This window comes from Labeo rohita, chromosome 19, assembly GCF_022985175.1.
Source record: "Labeo rohita strain BAU-BD-2019 chromosome 19, IGBB_LRoh.1.0, whole genome shotgun sequence".
NCBI classification, from domain to species: domain Eukaryota; kingdom Metazoa; phylum Chordata; class Actinopteri; order Cypriniformes; family Cyprinidae; genus Labeo; species Labeo rohita.
In genome coordinates this window covers 19,653,722-19,669,983 of record NC_066887.1, presented here as the reverse complement: position 1 = coordinate 19,669,983, position 16,262 = coordinate 19,653,722, and the positions used below count along the sequence as shown (strand labels likewise).

Genomic DNA, 16,262 nt, shown 5'->3' with positions numbered 1-16,262 from the left:
AATCAGTTTTTGATTCCCTTTCATATTTCAACTCACTTTACTTGCCCACACTGTTGTTTATCCCCCTGAAAAGATGAGTCAGGACGCTGTGTGTTTGTTGCGAATGTATCAAGATTTATTGTCCTGTGTTCAGACCAATTATAATGTGCATTAGCCATGACCATTCTCAAATAAGAATCTCTCCATAGACAGCCTGCGCCAGTTTCTGCATCAGCGTGTTTAATAGAAAGGGGGAAATGACAGCGTCTGGATCATGCTTGCTTTGGTTGGACACAAATTGCAAAGCCAACTGTGCTTGAATAGAAAATAGCCTGAGGTACTAAAATGTGGAGCCTCAACCTGGCCCAGAATGCACTGGGGTATGGAGGAGCAGACCCCACCGTGTTTGCTGCACAGCTTTGAGCTTTTATGTCTTTTATGTGAGGATGTGGTTTGATTATTGAATATCTCACTGATTAACTGTGGAATTGCATACAGTGCTATAGCACGGATGTGATTTTCCTTCCACATTAGATTTACTTACTTTACATTTTATAATGCATGTTGGGTTTTGTGTCTGTATTAGTGCATTTAGTCCTTGAATATTCATAAAAAACATCACAGAAGATTCTTAATTTTCTACTCATAAGTTACCTTGACAAAAAGTGAATCTTTGTGTTAGATGGTATCTGCCCTTTTCCCCTTTTATAAGCAAAGTAGATGGGAGATTTTTACATAAAAGCAGCTCTGAAATTATTTTTGCCCGGCAATTTACAGTTACCATTAATTTTAGATTAAAGGGGGAAAATCCATTTTAAACCTTAAGTCAGAGGACCTTTAGAAATACTGCTTCCGCAAATGTCAATGTTATGCTAAAATTCTGTAATGTATGCATCTCTGAATGCAGAAGAGGAGATATAAAAAGCTCTCAAGAATATTTGTGGCCCACTGGGACTTTTCATTTTCACTACTAATTGCATTATAGATACTCTGAGTTATTTTTATGCATCTATTTGTTTATTTAGTGAACCATTCATCTAGTATTATTATTATATTTAAACTATAGTATATTTAAAATTCTATTAACGCTATGAATCATGTCTTATTATAGTTTCATATATATATATATATATATATATATATATACTGAAAGATATAATACATGCTGCATATTCAGCATTTTGGTATTTTAGAACTGACTGAAACAAACAGAGGTTTCTGTCAGCTGTTTTTTTAACTTCAGTTTCAACAGTGTTTCTCAAAATTGCTTGTTTGTGCATATCTCCATTCTTGGATGCCTTTGGCACAATTGGTCAGTCTGTAGTATCAAGGCGTGAAATAGGCATGACAGCACTGCTGCACAGGTAGCCGAGCCGAAAGTCGCAGAGATTTTTAACCAGAGTGAAAACTCTTAGCCCACACATTGCCAAACAATACAGTCAACACCCAATCCCATTCTGCACCACGCCATGGGACTTGTTTATCGTAAAAATAATCTCATTAGACAGTGTGAGACCCTGAGAGAATTGTCATTTTTTTATTTTCCTGAGCATTTTATGTTTTGAAACTGAACAGCTGCCTCGATGAAAACAAAGCTCTTAATGCAGTCAGCAAAATCAATGCTGCTTTTTTAGACTGAGAAGCAAACCATTTTGTATCTGGAAATCATCCAGACGAGCTCTCGGCATGTTTTATTAACATATTGAGTGGGCTAATTTGGTCCAGTAAATTTTGGCTGCTAATAAATGTTTGTGGATGGGCTCAGTCCTCTGCAGAGGTCAAGGATAACAAACTGGTAAACCCAAGTGAAATGGGCCATCTTGTCACGGCTGAGGGAATGTATCTCTGTTAATCAGACAGCTATAAAATGGCATCATTTAGGTCAGAGACTGAATTTCAGATACGCTTCAAGCTTTGAATTAGCTGAATGAAGTTAGCTCTTATCATCGCATGCCTTCGCTGTAAACAAGTCCCAAAACCTCGGCTGGAAACCGGTGCTTTTAAAGGTCAAGCATGTAGCGAGTTGAAAAAAAGAAAAGCAAATAACGTCACTCTGATGCTGGAACTGTAATGGGAGTCAGTTAATTAACCAAATCGATCATTGTACGTATTTATGGCTTCCAATGATCTTTACCCTTCTCCACTAGTGCTTATGATCCTAAACCAATCCTACATAGCAAGGCCAAGTGTGGAATAGCTAAAATTATCCTTTGTCGGATGGAATTCCTCAAGGAGCATTAAAACGCTGATAATTCGACGCTGAGGCCATGAGCCTTAATGACTGGCTTTTGATGTGCTAAACTTTAATTTTGACAGGGTCTTTTTTTATTAAGGAGTTCAGACTCGCTGTGGGCTGCAGCAGTCGTGCCTTTCCTTTCCTCTTCCTGTCTGGCTTTGACAACCATGGGGACCACCTGCTTAACGACGTAAATCCCTGATCAATCCCACACCACTTTGAGCAGCCCTGCCGAAATTGGAGCTGACACCCGCACCCTTCTTAAATGCAATGCTCTTGCCAGGGACTGCTTATGCGCTGACTTGATTGGTTTAGAAAATCTGTCTCTAACTGCACAATTTAAGCCCAAGAAGACATGTCTGACCAAAAAAAAAAAAAAAAAATTACACGCCTGTTTTTTTACCAACATTGGTGATTCGTCAATCTGACCAGGACAATAGAATGATATTTTACTATTATTTATTATATGTTATTTAGAGTGCTGGGTAGTAACTAATTGCATGTAATCTGGATTATGTAATCAGATTCCAAAAATATTTCATTTTAAAAAATCTTATAATCAGATTACAGCTACATAAATATACATAATTTACTGAAAGCGATAATCTAACTGTACATATACTATAAATAATTGACTATACATACACGTAACCTAAGACAGACTATACAAGTACTTTACATAATAACTGTGCATGATAATGTGCAGAAGAGGTATTTAAGGTTAAGAAGCAAATATTGCAATATGATTTGTGGTGCATTGACAAGTAAACATTTGTTAAGTCCTTATTAGGTCCTTGAAACATGAAGCGTTAATAAGAAAGTGTCTGGTGTAGTGTTGTCACGGTACCAAAATTTCAGTATTCGGTACCAATACCGGTGAAAATCCACGGTTCTCGGTACCAATTTCGGTACCAAATCAAAACACAAAAACATGAATTGAACAATACACTATTTTTATTAAACAAACAAAAATAAAACAAAGTTTTGGCTTGGAAGCTGGTATTTTGGGTTGAGGTGATGAAGCATTTGCTGGAATCCACATTTTTCACTGTATAAACTGGCACTTGATCCATACATGTGAATTCAGCAACAGCTCGGTTCAGTTTTCTTGCCTCAGGTGAGTTTTTGTCGTACTTCTTCTGCTACTGAAAAGCATCTGGAACCGTTGTCTACTTAGGAGTTTGCTTTGGTGGTTCGTGGTCTTCTTCAGCCTGCAGCTGTAAAAGGAAAATATAATATACTTAAGTAAAACAATGGGCTGAGTCTGACTAAATGCAACATTAGATTGACACCAGCTAAACAGAACTTTATATATAACTTTTCAGTAAATAACAAACCTCAGCTTTTATAATAAATTTAGATAAGATTACTTATATTGAGTGTATATCAATGTTACACAGACGGAAGCTGTCCTATTAAAAACACTTTACAAAAAGATTCCATTTAACATGACTTAAGTGTTACATAGCAATTATTCTTCATTTCAAAATGTATTAATTTTTTTTTAAATTAAAAGTTGTATCTGTTGACATTATTTAACGCACAATGAACAAACATGAACGATCAAATGTTTATATAAAATAACACATTCTCACACATTAATTAATGTTCACTCACTGTAACTTGATGTTAGATAATATATTAAGTCATGTTAATGAATGGTATCTTTTACCAAACTATACAGGACTGTATTTGACTGTACTTTTATTTAATCAAACTGCACAAACTATATTTCATAGCCTAGAACTGCTTTTCTGATGGACCGATTTTAAGGATATAAACATTACCAAATGTACCATACATTTGTACATTTGCTCTCTAACACACATATTTTAGCTACACAGGTCATTTAAAAGCCTCTGGTGTGTAAAAATAGTACACTATCATGTCCTTTTTTTTTTTTTTTTTTTTTTTTTTTAATAAACGCTATAGGAGCATTAAAACACGTAATAAAAGACGTTTATTCTAATACTCACGTTAGCATTAGCCGCGCTTATGCTAACGATTAACTAAGCAAATGGCGATGTTTATTTAGAGTATAATTTTTATAACAAAAACTCTAGATATAAAATTAAATAAAAACTTACCTGCTTGAACTTTCATTAAATCTGGGTGTCGGTCTTTGGGGTGTTTTATTAAGTTCGATGTATTTCCTCCTTTTGAGAGTAAACTTTGATGACACCGTTTGCAGATGGGTTTCCGATGATCTACGATGTTGCCCTTGTCATCAGCCGCAAATACAAAATATTTCCACACGTGGCTCTTTCCTCCTTTCTTTTCAACAAGCCGCATTCAGAGCAGCCGCATCAGCAGCACCGCCAGTCGCCGTGTCTCTGTGCTTTTATGAAGAAGACGCAACTGCGCAGTGCGCACCTTTCGGATAGCGCAGCAAGAACCGGGTTGACTGGGTGCTCGGTACCACCGGTACTTAAGAAAACCTGGTACCGTAACATTTACATTTTTTTGATACCGACCTGGTACCGAAGTACCGGGTCTTTTGACAACACTAGTCTGGTGCATATAGAGAGGAAAGAGTGTGTTTCTACAGGTGGTTTGTCTAGCCCACTCACCTGTATGTAGCACACTCAGAGGTGCACAATGTTTTCTTTGCAACATGTAGTGTTTATAGGAAAGTGTCTAGTGCACATAGAGAGGAAAGAATGCGTTACTACAGGTAGTTTGTCTAGCCCACTCACCTGTGTGTAGCACACTCAGAATTGCACCGTGTTTTGAGTTTTGTGGAAAAGGTTTCAGAGGGGGGTGAGGTGGTTGGAATTGAGGGCTCTAACACTTATTATTTAGGTCTTCTTCTTCTTCTTCTTCTTCTTCTTCTTCTTCTTCTTCTTCTTCCACTCAGGGAGTCTATGGCAGCCCATAGAACCACTTGCAGGAAAATTATGAAATTTGGCACACAGATAGAGGACAGTCGCAATATTAACCATAGCAAATTTGGAGTCTCTATCACAAACTCTCTAGCGCCACCAATAGGCCAAATTTGCACTTATGTTTCTGCCAATAACTTTTAAATTGTAAGATCTAGAAGCAAAATATTTTCCCTCTGATTCCTTGGCTCATGCCAAGTTGAATGCATACCAAAATTTTAATTTCTACAGGTCGAGATTTTTTGCAATGTTGAATTTTTTGAAAAATCTACTCGTCCTAGATGGTTTGTGATTTTCAACAAAATTGGCTCAGATCATCTTTAGACAATGCTGGCCAAAAGGATGTCCTTGCGACCTTTCTGGGCCGTTTGAATGTGTCAGTTGCGTCACTGTCTATGCAGGGTCAGAAAGCACCGGATTCCATCAAAAATATCTTCATTTGTGTTCTGAAGATAAACAAAGGCCTTATGGGTTTGGAACAACATGAGGGTAAATCATTAATGACAGAATTTTCATTTTTGCATGAACTATCCCTTTAAATGTATTTCAGTTAGTTGCAAGGCAACATTTGTAATAATCATTTAGTTAAGTTTTCATCTAATATTTGTTTTATTTCATCTTTATTGCGATTAACAAAAATTATTTTAATCGTAATAATTTTAGTGAACGGTAACAACACTGCTATAGAGAACCTTGTAAGAGTCTATGATGCATGCTTATGAAGCATTCTTAAGTTTTCTTGACAGATAATAAAGGACTGTTGCTGGGTAGAAGGGATTTGGCTCCTAGAGTCATGGGGTGATGGAAGGCTATTTAATCTGTTGCAGCTTTTTTGCAGAGTGGGCGCTGCCATTGCCACATTTTCTAGCCTCTTGACACTTTCATATGCTAATGTTATCTCAGTGTATTTTGCTTATGTACTGCCACTGTTGTCTTTAGTGCAAATAATCTAATTAATGTAGTGTAATGTACTGAGTATTAAAGTTCTTCTCATGCATAAAATAAATTACTATTTTAATTTTTTTGTATTTTGATCAAATAAATGCAAAACTTTTTTAAAAAAATCTTACTGATCCCTTTTTTTTTTTTACTTTCCCTAATAATTGTGTTTATTATTAAATATACATACAGTATTATATAAATAGATTTATTTTGTTATTATTTTCTATTGTATTTATTATTATTCTTGCTCTTTAGATGTAATTTTGGGCTTGAGAAAATCACAGTTATTACGATTTAATAAATCTCATTTTTGAGCCTAGTTATAAAATCACAAGTTTGACAGGTTGTTATATGCATCTGTGCTGTGATAATAGAAATAAGAGATCAAAATAATAACATTTCCTGTTTTCATGAGAGACTTTTAAGGCAAATAAGAAAACAGGTCACACACTATAAGGCACTGTATTATACTGGTGCTCCTTAGTAATTTCTTTCTATCTCATGTCTTTGTGTTAGTGAATAAGCAGCACAAATGTACTTTGATGATTATGCTAAATTTTTTGTTGTCTGTTTCACCTACAGATGATATTCTTCTTTGACGCACATGTGCGTCACTGTCTTTTGAAATTAAATACTATTCACATAACTACCCATTTTCAATGCAGAAAATTCATCTCGAGTAGCATCTTAAAAGTTCCTCCGGACATTGTGTGAAAAAGATGGTATATTTAGAAATGAAAACATTAACACAACATCAGTCGTTTCAGATATTGTAACATTTTCTGACTTTCTTTTTCTGATTCATTTACTGGTTAATCAAGTGTGTTTCGTCCAACTTGTTAGCAAACAGTTGGCTCATTGGGTTTTGTTAGCTAAAAGTAGCAATCTAGTTAATTTTAGGTGGATAACTGTTTTGTGGTAACCCTTCTGTTGTATTCATTGGTCCAGGGTTTTTGCTTCAACGCCAGCTGAAAAGTTTGAGAACCCCTACCTTGTATAAAGACAAATGCTCTAATTCTACAGCAGTAAGGTACCACACTGCAGATGCTATCTGTATTCCATTAGCTTAAACCATGCAGCCATAACGATTTTGATTTATGCGGTGGTTAGAAAGATCTCGCCACAGTCTGTAGGACAGTATGTAATTCCCCTGAATTCAATTCCTATGTGCAACTGTCAGTTAAATGATGGACGAACGCCATTTATTACATGAGTACAGCTATGGAGTGCAGCAATGACCGTATTGGATGATCTGAGATGGGAGCTCTGCCAAAAGAGGGAGGTGAATACCTGCATCAGAGGAGACTGCTGCAGTGAGCTCACTCTGGGTTCAAAAGTACAGCTGATACTCAACTGAATTTGAACGTCCATGGTTTGAAGTTGAACTCTAGTGCAGATTCAGCCATTGGCCAGAAGTTGATACCAACTTTTTCAGGTTTCTCAGCATCCCTCTTAGAAAGAAACAAAGTGAGATGTTAGTTTTTGAGTCAGCTCAGCAACATGTATTAGTGGAGTGTGTCATTTCTGCACTAATAGCAGTACCAAACAGAACTGCAGTTGGTTGTATTAGAAGAACACAAGCATTTTGGTGAGAATTATTGGCTCTTAAATTGCTCCATTGAATTGAAGAAGTCAATTTTGTAAGAATCATTTTACGTATTTACACATGAATACATTTTTTTTGGCTCAAACCATTATTTGAGCCATAAGCTGACATTCTGGACCACTCAAACATTGAAGTTTTGAAAGTTTTACCAAGCCACAGTGTTTATGTTCTCCTGGGAAGTCAGTCTATAAATGGCTTACTACTTGCCAGCAACATCATCCATTTGTTTTTGCAAGGGGGCACCAGTGCCCTAGACAAGATAAGACATGACCAAAGACAAAACAAGAGTTTTTGACAAGTTTGTAGTTCTGAAAATATGGAACATGTGTTACAGTTGTCTTTTATTGTCTAAGGAGACGCACATACCAAGGTGTATAATACACCGCTGTTCAAAAGTTTGGGATCACTAAGATTTTTAATGTTTTAAAGAAGAATTTTTTGCTTATTAAAGCTGCGTTTATTTGATTTAAAATACAGAAAAAACAGTAATACTGTCAAATATTATTGCAATTTAAAATAGTGGTTCTCTATTTTAATATACTTAAAAATAGAATTTATTCCTGTGATGCAAAGCTGAATTTTCAGCATCATTGCTCCAGTCTTCAGTGTCAAATTATCCTTCAGAAATCATTCTAATATGCTGATTTATTATCATTGTTGGAAACAGTTGTGCTGCAAAATATATTTTTTGGAACCTGTGATACTTTTTTCAGGATTCTTTAATGAATAAAATGTTAAAAGGAACAGCATTTATTTATAATAGAAATCTTTTGTAACAACATACACTACCGTCAGTGATTTTTTTCTTTCTTTCCTTTTTTGAAAGAAATTTATACTTTTATTCAGCAAGGATGTGCTAAATTTATAAAAAGTGATAGAAAAGACACACTGTTAGAAAAGATTTCTGTTTTGAATAAATGCTGTTTTGGCTGTATCACAGGTTACAAAAAAAATATTAAGCAGCACAGCTATAAATAATAAATTTGCATATTATAATGATTTCTGAAGGATCATGAGACACTTCAGAGTGATGAAAATTCAGCTTTGCATCATAGAAATAAATTATATTTTAAAGTATATTAAAATAGAAAAATGTTATTTTCAATCACAATATTTCATAATATTACTTTTTTCTGTATTTTTGCTCAAATAAATATAACTTTGATGAGCATAAAAATCTTACTGATCCCAAACATTTGAATGGCAGTGTATATTTATACAATGGCCATGTGAGATAGATAGATAGATAGAGATAGATAGATAGATAGATAGATAGATAGATAGATAGATAGATAGATAGATAGATAGATAGATAGATAGATTTTCGTGTCTCTGCATGGTATTTAAAAGAAAAAATAGCAGTCTCGCTAACTAGCATGATCACACAGACCTCTTAAAGACCTCAGTGACTTATTACACAGGCTGCTGCGCCATATGCCACAGTCGTTCACTGCCTTTGGTGTTTTTTCTTCACATCAGTGCAGGCAGCCTATGATACATCCATCATGATTTAAATAGTGAAGTGATAATTACTCCCACTGTTTTTGCTCCCACTGCCATGTTTAGCAGTTGCGATAACAGTTTAATGCCAATTAAGGTATTACTGCACCCTCTTGCCCTCACAATTCCATTTCAAGACATGCAACAAAAAGCTGCTTGGAGATTAGACATAAAACAGATTATAGTAAATATCAGTGATAATGAAAATAAGGTCTGTGAAACGAATCGAAATAGTTTTTATTAATACCTCAGAAAGTATCTTTTGGACCTGTGCAGTGGAAACACAAGACAGGAAAGAAAGGATGTTTGTCAGGTCGTTAATGTGACTACGGTTGTGGTTTTGTTTGGACAGAGCCATGAATTATTCACAGTCCTGCCTGAAAGGAAGAGAAAAGAGCCTCAACTTTTATTTGATCTATTTTTAAGTAACACGTCAGTGACAGACAGACATTATATTTAGGAATGTTAATATTAGACACAGAGTAGCCTGGCAGTTCTTTGATCGCTTCTCTAAGGTAATCTTCACACACAGAGCGCGTCTCCCGGTCTAACACATTGTGTGCTCTTTCTCTCACTCTGCACAAAAATGAAGTCTTTTTTTATTGAGGTATTGAGATGTACAAATTTTGATTGTGTTTTTTTTCGCACTGTCTCGTCTTGGACACCGGCCCCACTTTCATGGTGGAACAATGCTGATGTAAGCGCTAGTCCTCTTAGATGCTAAATGGAAGTGGATGTCTAGGAAAAAGCCCTGAAATGTCACCTCGTTCCAAGGCTTAATGCCAAATGAGCTTCCCATTTGATAACTTGTGGTATGAATCAGCTAAAAAAGCAGTGCGGACATCTCCTTAGCGCTTACAGTTTGGAATAAAACACCAGTAAAAAGCAAAAAACGCTTTATCCTGAGAGTTCAAAGATTACTAGAAACAGAAAATTATTTTTAAACCAATAATTTGAAATTTGTTATGCTTTTCATTTACATTGAATAGTCATATAATGTAATGCAGTTTTGTATTGGTGGGGATGAAATGTTACTTTATACCAGTTCTTGGAAGTCATTCACATACAGTTGAGGTCAAAAGTTTGCATCCCCCATTCAGAATCATTAAAATGCATGTTATTTTTTATTTACAGACCTGAATAAGATTTTTTACTTAAAAGATGTTTACATATAGTCCACAAGAAAAAAATAATAGTTGAATTTATAAAAAAATGACACTGTTCAAAAGTTTACATTCCTTCGATTCTTAATACTGTGTTGTTACCTGAATGATCAACAGCTGTGTTTTTTTTTTTTTTTTTTTTTTTTTTTTTTAGTGATAGTTGTTCATGAGTTCCTTGTTATCATGAACCACTGCCCACTGTTCTTCAGAAATATCCTTTAGGTCCCACAATTTTTTTGGTTTTCCAGCATTTTTGTGTATTTGAACCTTTTCCATAAATGACTGTATGATTTTGAGATCCATCTTTTTACACTGAGGGCACCTGAGGGACTCATATGCAACTATTACAAAAGGTTCAAATGCTCACTGATGCACCAGAAGGAAAAAACATACATTAAGAGCCAGGGGGGTGAAAACTTTTGAACAGAATGGAGATGTATACATTTTTCTTATTTTGCCTAAATATCATATTTTTTCATTTATAACTGCCCTTCAGAGGCTACAGAAGATAGTTACATGTTTCCCAGAAGACAAAATAAGTTGCATTTACCCTGATCTTCAAATTCATAAAAGGTTTTCTCCCCCCCTTTAAAGGCTATCATGAAAAGCTCACATTTATGAGAAAAAAATTCTGACTTTATTTCTCACAATTGCGAGTTAATATCCTGTTATTCTGACTCAGGATTGTAAGATAAAAAGTCACAATTACCTTTTTATTTTTTATTCAGTGGCAGAAACTGACTTCCGTGCTATAAATGAAGCAAGCATAATGATCAAACACATCCATCTAGCGCACATTTAAAGAGAAAAATGAAAAAAAGTGTAGTAGAACGCAAAAAGTTTTAAAGCAGCGTCTGAGTGTGAATATTTAGTCCAACAACACTGAGATGTTTTACTTATAGATGGAGCACTGATGTTTCATGGTAAAATTCCAGTTAAAGTTAATGAGGAAATTACATTCTGTTTGCTCTGTTTGTCAAGTTAGATCCAAATGGATTCATTATGAAACACAAGTGCTCTGCTCCCCCCAAAATCCCTACTTCAAGGCCCCTGCCCTTCGGATGCTCACTTCCGATTGAAATTCGCCCAATTCAATTGACTTAAATTATCAGAAGAAGTCAACACTGTCATTCCCGTAGCTATCATGTTTTGACCAACTGTACAAAACATTCCTGCCCTTTACAAAGCAAACAATTTTAACCTTGTCTGTTGAACTGTGTTAAATTAAAAGACAGCCAAGCCCTTAATGCTAGATTCTATCTGATGGAGCCTTTGTGCTCCTATCCATTGAATGATAGTTTGGTACAGCAATGTTCTGACACTTTAATGCCTGGCTTGCCTGGGCTGTCTACTCCACAAACGTTCACCTGTCAGAGTTTCACCTGCCCACTTTACTCATGTGAAGCTCTTGAAAGGTTATTCTCAAGTTTTATTAATGGCTTTGCTCCTACATGCTTGGTTTTAAGCACAGAAGGAAGTTTTTGTTAAGTTCTGAAGGTCAGATGCTATCGGAAATCTGCTGGGTTGATTACAGGTATAGTTTGTTTCATGTTGTTTCTATGTATGTGCTTTGCAATTTGATCCTTAATTCTACACGAGGAATTTGATGTGCTTGCTTTTTTTCATGTGTAATTTCATATGGTAACTCAGTACATAATTCAGTGCACCAAAACATAGTTCTTATAAATCCATCTTATTAAATATTTAAACTCTGCTTTTAGAGATTTAAAAATTGCATACAATATTAAAATATACAAATATGTGTTGCGTGCTGCAGGCTAAAAGTAATTGTACAACATTTTTGTTCTTTTCTTTATTTGCTCTTTAAATGAGTATTTAAATAAAATATGTCTTGAAAACAAATTGATAGCATGATTAGCTCGGTTCATTGTATATATTATTCATGATAACGCGCCTGCATAGGTGTAATGCATTAAAATATGAAGCGAAACCATGAAAGGCATTGTATAATTGATGAAGCTCGCTCTGAATTGAGGTAATAAAGAATAAATTAGTAAACACATAATGAAATTCAATCTGGTCTGGTCAATAAGACAACAGTCTTCAGCTCACGCAGTATCCAACTAATTATACACACATAAATATATTTTTTCATTCTTTTTTCCCCGTTGCATTTAAACAACCTCCCATCTCTTAAGTGACTTTGTATGTTTGAAGTAAGACGATCACAGCCGTCGACGAGCCATCCGGCTAGATCGTCCCTTTACCCCAAGGGCCAGTTAATATGCTGTGCCTAATCCTATCCACAGAAACAACAAGCACAGTGATGAATATTTACTGAGCTGAATGGTGCTTATCTCCTGTTTGGCATGGAGGACAAAGAATTGCAGATCCTGTTTATAGAAGTACATTTACATTTTTTCACCACGCTCATGCATAATTGAAGCAACATATTGAGAGATGTCAGATATATAGCATGTCCCTATAGGCACCGTTAATGTAGTCTTCTGTATTTAAAGGGGGAGGAAATCCTTCGCTTTTTAGTCTCTAGCTCGTTCAAAATTCAGCATACCCTGTTTTGAATCGACTGCTTTATAGACCCTCATTCTCACATCAAACACTTGTTTATGAGGTGGCTGAGAAATTAAGCACTCAAACACTACGTGTTATTTGAGTTATGTTGTTTAACAAATTTCTCTCATTATCTCGATCTTATAGTAGAATGATTAATTGAGTTCAGCTTCATTATTGCCTCTTTTAACATAATTGCATTGCAGCTTTGAGAGCCATTTTGTTTCAAAAATCAGTTGAATACAGTTGAAAAATGAATCTCAGAAATCATACCTCAAAGTAGCATGTAGGAGAGGATACAGTATGAGTTCCATATCTTATATATATTAACATTTATCTCATTCAGACCATACTTTTTAACCAAAGCTTTTCAATACCGCCTGAATGGATTAAAATGGATTGCATGATTTTTTTTCCTATTCATACTATGAGACACGATCATCATCTTTATAAAAACCTTGTCAGGAAAAAGGTGGAAAACGGATTAACTTACAGCTATATCTGTTCATATGGGGCTTTGACTGTTCACCATTAATACATGATGATAACACTCAAAGGCTTTACTGGGACAAAAGACATCAAAAATTCATTCACTGTTTTCTTTTATTTATTATTCCTGAGGAATTCCACCTCATCCATTTTTATGGAGAATGCCATACATGGCTGCCATCCCAAAATGTCCATGTTCAATATTCATTTGACTCATCACTTTTAATTGTCATTTTGTCATTCAGCAAAGATGAGGGTCCTGGAATTCAATGCACGAACCGAGCCAATTCAGCACACCATTCGTCTTTTTTATCCTGTGCCATTACCGGTTTGGGGAATTACTCTCAGCACCGGGTTCCATAACACCATTGCCATAGTAGATCATAAAAGTGAAGTATGTCATTTTTAAACACTTGAAATGTTAATAACCTTTCTCTCATTCTAGTTTAATATGAAGAGACAGCTGTGAGTAACATGTTTGATGTTCATTCACCTGAGAAGTGTAAACAATTGTGCTTTCAAAACATGTCTCTGTTTGTTTGAGAATTCCGACCAGCCTGGCATAGCAACAGTGGCTCAGCCAATGGTGTGTGTTTAGAGGTGGGGCTAACTGTTTACTTGACCAATTGCAAATGGGGGGGGGGAGTTTAGGAAACAGTCATTATCTGACTGTTAACTCTATTAACTGACTATTAAACAATGGTAATGTGTTAATACTGTTTTGCAACTTAAACTATGCAACTATGAGCTCTAACTGAATCTGAAGGTATATCTGGGTTGAAATGTAGATTGTAATATTTTAAGGTATTGTTTATGACTATTTTGAGTGTGGTGAGACAGAACGTTGAGTTTAGTGCTCATTTAATAGAGGGTAGCATTGTGATAGACACATTTCGATATTGAAACGCACCCGGCTTTCGCATGTCAACTTATCACCGGGACATGCTACAGTGTCACAACATGTCAGAAAACAAAAGGACTCTTTAAGGACAAGATCCTTGAATGGAATTGTAAAAACTAGTGTATAAAGTTTCATGTTGGCTTGTCACAGAGTAGCCTAGTTTCTGCTCAGTATTTAGACATGTCAGACAAAACTTGTTTGACTGACCGTGCCTGACTGAAGTTACTTTTACTGTCTGAAAGTTTAATGTGAACATACAGAGCTATCGGGTAATGTGAATTAGACGTTTTGACTGGCTAGTATGTAGGTCACAAAATGTCTGAGGGAATGTTTTAAACCCAGCGGTTTGGTGAATAAATTTAGTTTTCTTTCATTTCGAAATGGGTTTGATATCAGCGATGGGCAACATTCAGAATTAGCTTCCTTTCAAATCATATGGTAAAGTGTGAATTGAAATAGGCCAATCCCACATGGCGCTAAACTGGAGGTTACATAAAAGACTGCAATTTTAAGAAATTCAACACATAAATAAGACAACAAAATAATTTAAGCAGTCTGTGTCATCTGTGTTATAAATGTAGATAAATCATAAAGATTGTATACATTGTACAGAAATATGTATAAATAATGGCAACACTTCTTGTATAGCATTTGTTCATTAGAATTGAACTAATCTTTTCAGGTTTAAACATGAATTTTAAAAGCATTTTAAATTAAATTTACAATTTACCAGTGAACAGTAGTATTTTTATTAATATGCATTACAATAATCAATAAACACTGCACTTTAAAAAAAACGGCAGCTATGGTTGCCGGAATTTTACCGTAAAAATATGGTAGAAACGTTTAGTGTTTTATGGTTTTCACCTAAATTTACAGGTAAATACCGTAATTTCATTAACTGATATAATGTTAATGTACCAACCTAGTGAATTACTGAAATCTGTTTTGTACCTTTATAATACACTGTTAACCACCAAATGATGGTGGTGATGAGAAAGTCACATGATGAACCAAAGCCCATCACAAACAGCTTTTAAATATTAACATATATAGAAGGTGCACAGTGTCATTCACGCAAACACTAAACACCATCATGGAACTGAAATAATGCAATGAACATTAATTTAACAACATTAGATGTAACATACAACCATAATGTACAAAACTGATAAGATAAAACAAGTTATTTCAACAAAAAAACATTGTGTGTGTCAAACAATGAGTGTCAATTTACGTTTATTCACTGTAAATTAACCATTTAACAGATTTTTTCTGAAGCATTTTTACAGTTTTTTTATCATTAAATTCACAATCATTTTTTACAGTGTGGATAAAATAAATGCTGTAAAAACGAATTAAACCTAATATGGTAACTTAACAAATTGAACCGTATTGTTCAGTTTATTTCTTTTGGTGTCATTGCAGGCATTAATTATTAATAATATGTAATGTTTCTTGAAAAAACTGATAAAAAACTGAATGATAATGTCTTTTGGTCATTTGTTCTGAAAATAAAAATATATGCCATAATATATGAAGAGTTCAGATGCAAAACCAGCTAAAAGCCATCTCGGTCAAAAATGAGATGATGATACTGAGTGACTAATCCTGACACATATTATGCGTCCATCAAACACTTTTACTTCAAACTCACTAAATTCTAGCCTCAGCCCAGTCAAAAGTACCAGTGCTTACATAAAAACCTATACAAAGTAGCCAGAAAGAAATGCTCATTTTAAAGAAAAATGTCAGATGGATTTAGCTGGTTTTGCATCCGAACTCTTCATATAATATAATATAATATAATATAATATCATATTTGCTTTTATTTCAGATTTTTTTTGTCACAATATATTTGTTAATGTTTGTCGCCTCTATATAAAATCAGTTCAAATTAGTGTTTAAAAGGCATTCTTAATTCAATTTTGAATGCTTCACAATCCTTTTTGATATAAACATGCTCATGAAAGCCTATAGTATTATAAAGAAAAAAAAACTGTATCCCTTGGGCCTTTTGCTTTTTGATGAA

The 16,262-nt window shown here is 34.8% G+C and overlaps 1 protein-coding gene across 1 annotated transcript in view; it reads left to right on the top strand.

Moving 5' to 3' along the window:
• Nucleotides 1–16,262, top strand: part of csmd3b (CUB and Sushi multiple domains 3b) — a 509,580-nt gene that overhangs the window by 172,190 nt on the left and 321,128 nt on the right.